Source organism: Octodon degus, unplaced genomic scaffold (assembly GCF_000260255.1).
Source record: "Octodon degus isolate 3935 unplaced genomic scaffold, OctDeg1.0 scaffold00298, whole genome shotgun sequence".
Lineage (NCBI taxonomy): Eukaryota > Metazoa > Chordata > Mammalia > Rodentia > Octodontidae > Octodon > Octodon degus.
The window spans coordinates 786,115-793,841 of NW_004524874.1; positions in this window are offsets into that span (position 1 = coordinate 786,115).

A 7,727-nucleotide genomic window follows, 5' to 3' on the forward strand; every position below is an offset into this window, starting at 1 on the left:
GTCTGGCTTAGGTATGGCTGCTGTGCTCAGCTCCTTCCCGCTGCGGACCTGGGCTAGGATTGGGTCTGGGGGTTCCTGGAACTCAGAAGAAATTCCAGACCTAGGCTAGGACTGGGTCTGTCTTGTATCTTTAGTTGCACTGTCATGGCTGCCTTGATGTCCTGAATCCATGTAAAACATGAGCATTTCATGATCATTTTGATTTTGAAGAAGAGACAGAAGTTGCATGGTGTCAAGCCTGTTGAATAAAGTGAAGGAGGAGAAGCCATGGTATTTTTACAAGCTTGCCTTTCCATTTGGTAGCACTGAGCAGCAGCACTCACTGTATTTTGATCACACCTTAGAGAGACATGAAAGACTTCCAGAACTGGTACAGACAGTGACAAGAACAACAGACCACATGTGTTCAAAGCAACTGGGAGGCTTTTCAGAGGGTTAACAGCAATGTGTCTTTCATAGTAACAATGTTTTAATTTAAATATTCAACATATGTGTTGATCACCCCTTGTACTCAAAATTGGCACAATTACTAGAAGTAAAATGAAGGATTTGAGCACATAGATGTCTGAGGAGTTTTTAAAATCAGTTATTCCTCAAGGAATTATCGTGCTTAGCATATGTGTGCTGTCCTTAAATTAATGGGCCTTTCCTGGTCATCATGTATTTAGGTATAATATTCATTGTAAAGAAAAGGATGAGGAACATTTCAGTAATTTCATAATTCCCCATATTATTGAATCTTAAGATAAATATTCCTTTTGTACTAGAATTAACTCTGCTATGGCTGATTTATGTTTCATGTTTTGTCAGCTGTCCTGAAGCATCATTGAAATGATCAAATAATAACCATAACCTACATTAATTGAAATCTTATTCTGTACCAGGATGTATTAACTCCATGTGTATTTTAAAGTTTATTTTTCTACCAATGCTACAAGATTGGTAATAAAAATATTTTCATTACCCTCATTTTACAGATTAAGAAATTTAGGTACAGAGAGGTCAAATCACATAGTGAGAAAGATTAAGGACCAAATTCCTAGCCCTGTCTGGTTAACTTTGAAAGCTACCTGCAATGGATCCTTAAGAATTTAATCCATTCATGAAATATGGGGTATGAATGGGATAGAAAATCAGAAAGAAAGCTTTTAGAAGGGTATGGATAACCATAATTTAATTGATACAAGTAGGCCATTATATACAGCTCCAAGCTTCATGACAAAGCAAAAAATATGAAACCATTTGAGTTGGAAATCCCATTAGTCTGACAAATAGGAATATACATTCGTTTTTTTCTTGATGGTTCTTTCTTTCATACTTCTATGTGATAAGGATATTAGATAAAGCAACTGTCCATTTATTTCATATAAGATTTTTTAAAAGTTGTAAAAGTCTTCTACGAATGGATAAATTCATTGCTTGAGACTTGCTAAACTTCTTAGTTTGGTAGCTTTCTGTTTTTCATCAAATCTTAGAATTTTTCATTTTCTCCAAATATTTTCCTGTCATCTTCTCAATTCATTTGTCTTGACTTGGTCTCTAATTTTGTATTGCTGTATTATTTCTCACTTCTTTCTGAGGTTCTCTTTATTTTCTTCTCTGAAATTCAGTGTGGGTGAGTTCTTTGTCTCATAATATTATTTTAGAGTTACTTTAAATCTAGTCTGAATACTTTAAAGACATTTCATCACACATTTTCCAGAAAGGTTATACCAATTGGTTTGGATACTTTGTTGGCCTACCCTACAGTACATTGCTCTTTTCTTCCATTGTGCCCTATCTACCATGAGTCCTATATAGTACATTTTGAGTACATATTTTTCACCTCTGTAATTTTCCTTTTATTCTTTTGAGCAGTTATTGATCTCTCCTGAGATTTCCAAGTTTTTCATCTTATTGTATTCACTTTTAAGTCTCTCTACTTATCAGTAGTCCCGCTTTATTCTGTAGATTTCTTTCCTGAATGATTTTTCTTTGGTCTATGTATCATATATTTCTACTTATTCATATGTTTAGATATATTTATTGTGCATATAAATTAGAGTAATGATATGTTATAAGACACTGAATATTTATCTTTTTCTGGATAGTGTAGGTTTTGTCCTACAACAAAAAATTGAATGTGTAAAACTTGACTTTAAATTTTGGTCAGAAAGTCTATTTAAGTTTTTTCCCTTAATCATACTGCAAGTCTTGTAGTTTGTATTCTTAGAATGCAAATATTATGGACTATCAATAGAAAACCAGAGATATTTACTAGATCTTTCTAATTGGCATATTTAAACTCCAAACTCTGTCTCCCCAGTGGTAAGCAGAAACTGAAAAGCATACTTTGATACTCACCTCACCTCCTTTTAATCCTAGGACAGAATGTCTGAGTATTCTACCCTTATCTTGTCCACCCTACATGGTAATGAAATTTTACCTTTTTCTTTAAAGCTGCTACTTGGGTCAGTTGCTTGATGCAAATATTTTATTAAATTTGCTCCCGAAAGCTGTTGGTATAGTGGGTTTGGAGTAGAAAATCCAGAGCTAAAAGTTTTCCACTTACCGTGTTGCTGGTTACACTTCAGCTCTGCCAGATGTCCAACTATAATGAACTCTGTGCTTTCCACATTCATCTGTCACCTTGCTTACTAATTTCCCCTGGGGCTCCTATAAACTTTTAGGGAAGCTGAAGTCGTGCTATGCCCCAGAAACTCTATTTAGTTTATCTTCTCTTTGGAACCTTGCTCTAATTGTGGCTCTATTGACTTTTTCTATAGAGCCAGATTTATTCATGTGATGAGGTTTTTTTTTTTCCCAAAGGAGGATAAAATATGTTTAGGGATGGTTATGTGAGTGCCAAAAGCATACATAAACTCAAATAAATGACTAACATAGAAGAGAACGGTAACCTCTATAAAGGAAAGTGAAGATTGTGATCATAGAACAGTTTACAAAAAGTGCCAGATGTTCTGGGAAGGTTCCTTTCCTTAGTCTAGGCATATTGTTTATCATTATACTCATGATATGATTCTCTAAACTTTGTATATTCATTTGATACACAGTTCTGTATGCCCAATTCATTTTGCAATGGGAAAACAACTTAGTATATGTACAAAAGGGGACAGACAAAAAGGAAAGAATAAGATTTAAAATGTTTTATAGGGGTTTTTTTGTAATACAGAGGAAGACTAAAGTGCTTTTTTCATAAAGGACCTTGTTCAACATAGTATAGTATTATGAAATGAAAAGATTTAATTAGTTAAAATAATATCTTTTACTATGGGAAAAAAAACCATGATTATAGTTCCTGATTCACCAGGGTTCATATCTTACCTTTGCCAAATTCGAGTAGTGTGATGATAGACAAATTATTTAATCTTACTTGAGGAAAAACTTCAACAGAAAAAATGTAAATGAAAATAATGACTTCACAGAGCTATTGTAATAAGTCAGTAAATGTAACATGTTTCCTGGGATTGCATTTCATACACAGTGTATCCTCAATAAAGACATCCACCAACTCCTACCCTCAAATTCATTCCCACAGTTTTTGGATTATGAGATATAGAGTCAAATCTGTAGTGGGAGTCTTCATATTAATTATAGAGTCCTCTTTCAAATTCCTTGGACCTTAGTTTTTGTTCCTAAGCCAACAGTTACTAAGGGTGTCTCATTATTTGTATGCACTCAATTGCCTTATCTTTCAATATCCTTCAAATCCAAAATAGAGGGTTTGAAAATAAAGAGTTGGACCCAGTCATAAGGAAGGAACTGATGGGTCAAGAAAAAGTGTGTGAGTTGTGTAAAATAGGAGTCATAGGAAAATTTAAAAAGTCCATTCCATTTTAATAATTCATGTGGTAGAACTTTCTTGTGTTAGCGAGTAGCATCCCTGTAATACAGCCACGTGAAGAAACACATATTTCCAAAGGATATTATTTTGCCTAGAATGATTCTTTGAGGAACACGGAACACTTTTCACAGGCTAAAAAAACCATTTAAGGACTTATGACAAAACTAATCTGGGTTTTTCTAGGGCTTGTCTTAAAGAAAACCTTTTAGATCTACACAAGAAGGAACAGTTTGTTCATAAAGTTATCAGTCTTAATTGAGTTTGATGGTGTAACATCTTTACTTCCTTGAACTATTTTGGGGTTTGCTTTTTAATCTTTTAAGACAAACAGGCATTTTCCCCACTGCAGAGGTTCACATTTGCATTGTTCATGCAAGCACATGGTAGTAATTCAGACAGCACATTTGTATGATACAGCAATTGTTTTGCTATTATCAGTGCAATGAGGGTCAAAGTGTTGAATTTAAGATTTGGGAAATAAGCAGAAGATGTTGAGTCATGGAGCAGCAAAAGTGAAAGGTAGCAGAAAGCAGATGCAAGTTGGAGTGCAGGCTCCATCACTCCTAGTCATGCTTTCTAAAGTAAGCTATTTAATGTTTCTCAGCATCAATGTTTTCTTCAAAAGTGAAGGATTGCTTGGGGTGATGAGAGAAAGAACACATGGAAGGCCAAGTGCAGGGCTCCTTTCTCCTCCCCAGAAGCTAGATGAGGACTAGAAGAATATCATCTACAGCCTTCTGAATTCTATAGGAATAGAAGCTAAAATATCCCTACTCTCTTCTTTGTTTTTGTTTAGTAATGCAGCTGTAAAGACAACTTCATTGGCTGCACTTGCTTTGATTCCAGACACAAGCCTGCCTTAACAAGTCAAGGCCAGATTCTGCCAGACTCCCAATGGATGAAGACTCTGCACTGATGGCAGGGTGGCTGTGTCATTCAGCCACAGTTTCTTCTGCCAAGGTTAAATTTATTCTTGAGGATATTTCCCCGGCAGTACTGATCCTGTCCTCTGGCCTTAGGGACATCATTTCCCAAAAATGTGAATCAAGTATATCATGCTTAAGACTGGGCATGGTGGTGCACACCTATAATCCCAGTGCTTGAGAGGCTGAAAACAGGGGGATCACTATAAGTCTGATCTGTGTAGCGAGACCCTGTAGACCCTGTACTAAATACATTTTAAAAAGTATGTCATGCCTAAAAATGACTATCAGAACTCTCTCTAATTTTCCAATGACACAATGAACCCATTCATTATTCATTAAATATTTACTAGTTGCCTGTCATCTGTTTTAGATATAAGGGGTACAACAATTAACATATCAAACACTCCTGCAACATAGAGCTTACATTCTCATGTAGTCAAGAAAGTAACACTTAAAATAAGTTTATTAAAGCACCTGTTTAGGCAGCACAGGGATGGTGGTTAGATCCCCAGCACCACATGCTAAGCCAGCCCCTCCCCCAGGGCTGGCTGAACTGGCCAGAGTCTGGGCATGGTGGCACATGACTACAATCCTATTTCTGTGGAGGCTGAAAACAGGAGGATCACTATGAGTCTAAGTTGCATAGTGAGACCCTGTACCAACAAAATACATTAAAAAAAATGTTTATCAGTATTGGAAGAACACAGGGGGAAGTAGTAGAGCCAATAATGTGTAATTTGATAACCTGTCTCAGAAACCTGGCTTTTTAATTGTCTTCAGCTTGTGACATATACCACAGATACTATTCTCCCACATCTAAGAATGTTCTTCATCTTGTTCTGACTCCCTCAAATCCAGATAAGAAAAGTGTGTAACTCAGTTTTTCTAAAAATTTGGAGATCTTTGCATACTGATGTTTATAGCAGCACCATTCATAATAGCTAAATCTTGAAAGCAGGCTACACTATGCCCATTAATAGTTGAATGCATGACAATGTGATATTTACATATGATGGAATAACTCGAAGAAGGTAAACTTGAGTCATTTGTAGGAAAATATATATACCTTAAGGCAATAATATTGGCCAAAGATATAGTTCAGTGGTACAAGTGCCTACCTGGCAAGCACAAGATCCTGAGTTTGATTCCTGGTCAAAAAAGTAGGCAGACAGATTTTTCTTAAAGAGGAAGCGAATCAAGAGATGGAGAGAGCAAAGTGGGGAGGAAAAGGGATGAGAAAAGAAGTTAAGATGTGTTGTATACATGTACCAACACCACACAAGGAATGTAAACACGTGCAAAATAGAGGGATGGAGATCAAGAGACAAATGAAAGAGGCAAGGAAAGGAAAAGGAATGAGGAGAAGGAATGAAGACCTACTCTGTGCAAGAACTAATTCCCCTCCAGAAATATAAACATTCATGCTACAACCATGTATTAATGAAAAGAAAATCGGCAGCTTGCCTCACCATTAGCTCTTGGTTTCCAAGGTGGGTGGCTGGGGAGTGCCTTTGAGGCTCCCTCACAAATGCGGTCTTTCCCATTTCTTACAGCAACAATATAACTGATATACAATTCAGTAAGTACACAATGTTTGGCTACACAAAAACTACAGTTGTGTCGAGTAGGAGCCCTTAACCACATACACATATGTATGCACATCTGCATGCAGGTATGGCATTTATTCAGTTGCTAAGAGTGACTTAGATTTTATTGGAACTATGCAAATGTGTGAAAAGACCTTCTTCTTCTCACAGAGCCAGACTGGACAATTCTTGAATTCTGAAAGATACTGGAATTTGTTGTAAAAGACAGCATACAGACTCAGACTTTGTATGTAAGATATTTTGATTGACTTAGCAGACCCTGATGGTAAGGGTAACATTCAGCTTCTTCTTACTTGGGCTAGCTATGATTTTAACCATGTAAAGCGTTATTACCTAGTGCTTTACATTTGCCTGCAGGTGAATGCTGCTTTTGTCCCCAGGGTCCCTGAAGAATAAGGTGTCAGTTAAGATTTCTTATTTTACCTTTAACTGAAGCATTGTTTGAGATATGCGTTATAGATTTTTAGAGAATTAGTGAAGGTGAATTTTTTTCTCATTTTCTACAGAAAAAAACATTTAAAGGGTCTTTTCCTTGCAATCTCTTCTCCAGTTGTAAATGTCAGGGCAAATTGTCAGGTTCTGCATTTGTTTTTCAAATGACAATGTTCTTAGGCTACCACTGCTCTGTGCATTTTTCAGTGTACATTGAATTTTGGAGCAATTGAAAGCTCTAGGCCCTCACAATTCTGTCAAATTCTGGTTTCATTTCTGTCTTCTCAAAACTCACTGAGGGGAGACCTTGATTTTATATGAAGAGGCTGGAGAGATAGCTCAGTGGTATAAGCACCTCCTTGCCAAGTTCAAGGTCTCAAGTTTGACCTCTGTTATAACATGCTGTGCCAACCCCAGAATCAGACATGGTGGTGCACGTCTGTAATCCCAGCAATAAGGGAGGCTGAGACAGGAGGGTCACTATGAGTCTGAACTACATAGCAAGACCCTGAAAAAAAGGAAAATCAGAATATATGAAGAATTTCATAGTTTATGGGTTCTTTCTTTTTTATTTTTATTTTATTTTATTTTTCCAAAATTTTATTGATAAACAGCAATGAGACAGTTTCAAATCAAATCGGAAGTACACTTTCAACAAATAACACACTGCATATATTCTTCTTAGTGGTTGATTGTTGTACAAGATGAGGACTTGAGATCCTATTTACAAACATCTTTAGAACAAATCATTCTATTCATTAAGAGAATGCAACTATATATCTATCCTAACCACTTTGAATACACACATACAAAATGGACATTCATCTGTATACCCTATTTTTTCTAAGTTCCGTTATTGAATATTATAGGTATGTAAACTCAGCAAAATATTCTAAAAGAGTCCAGTAGCCCATAATAGCA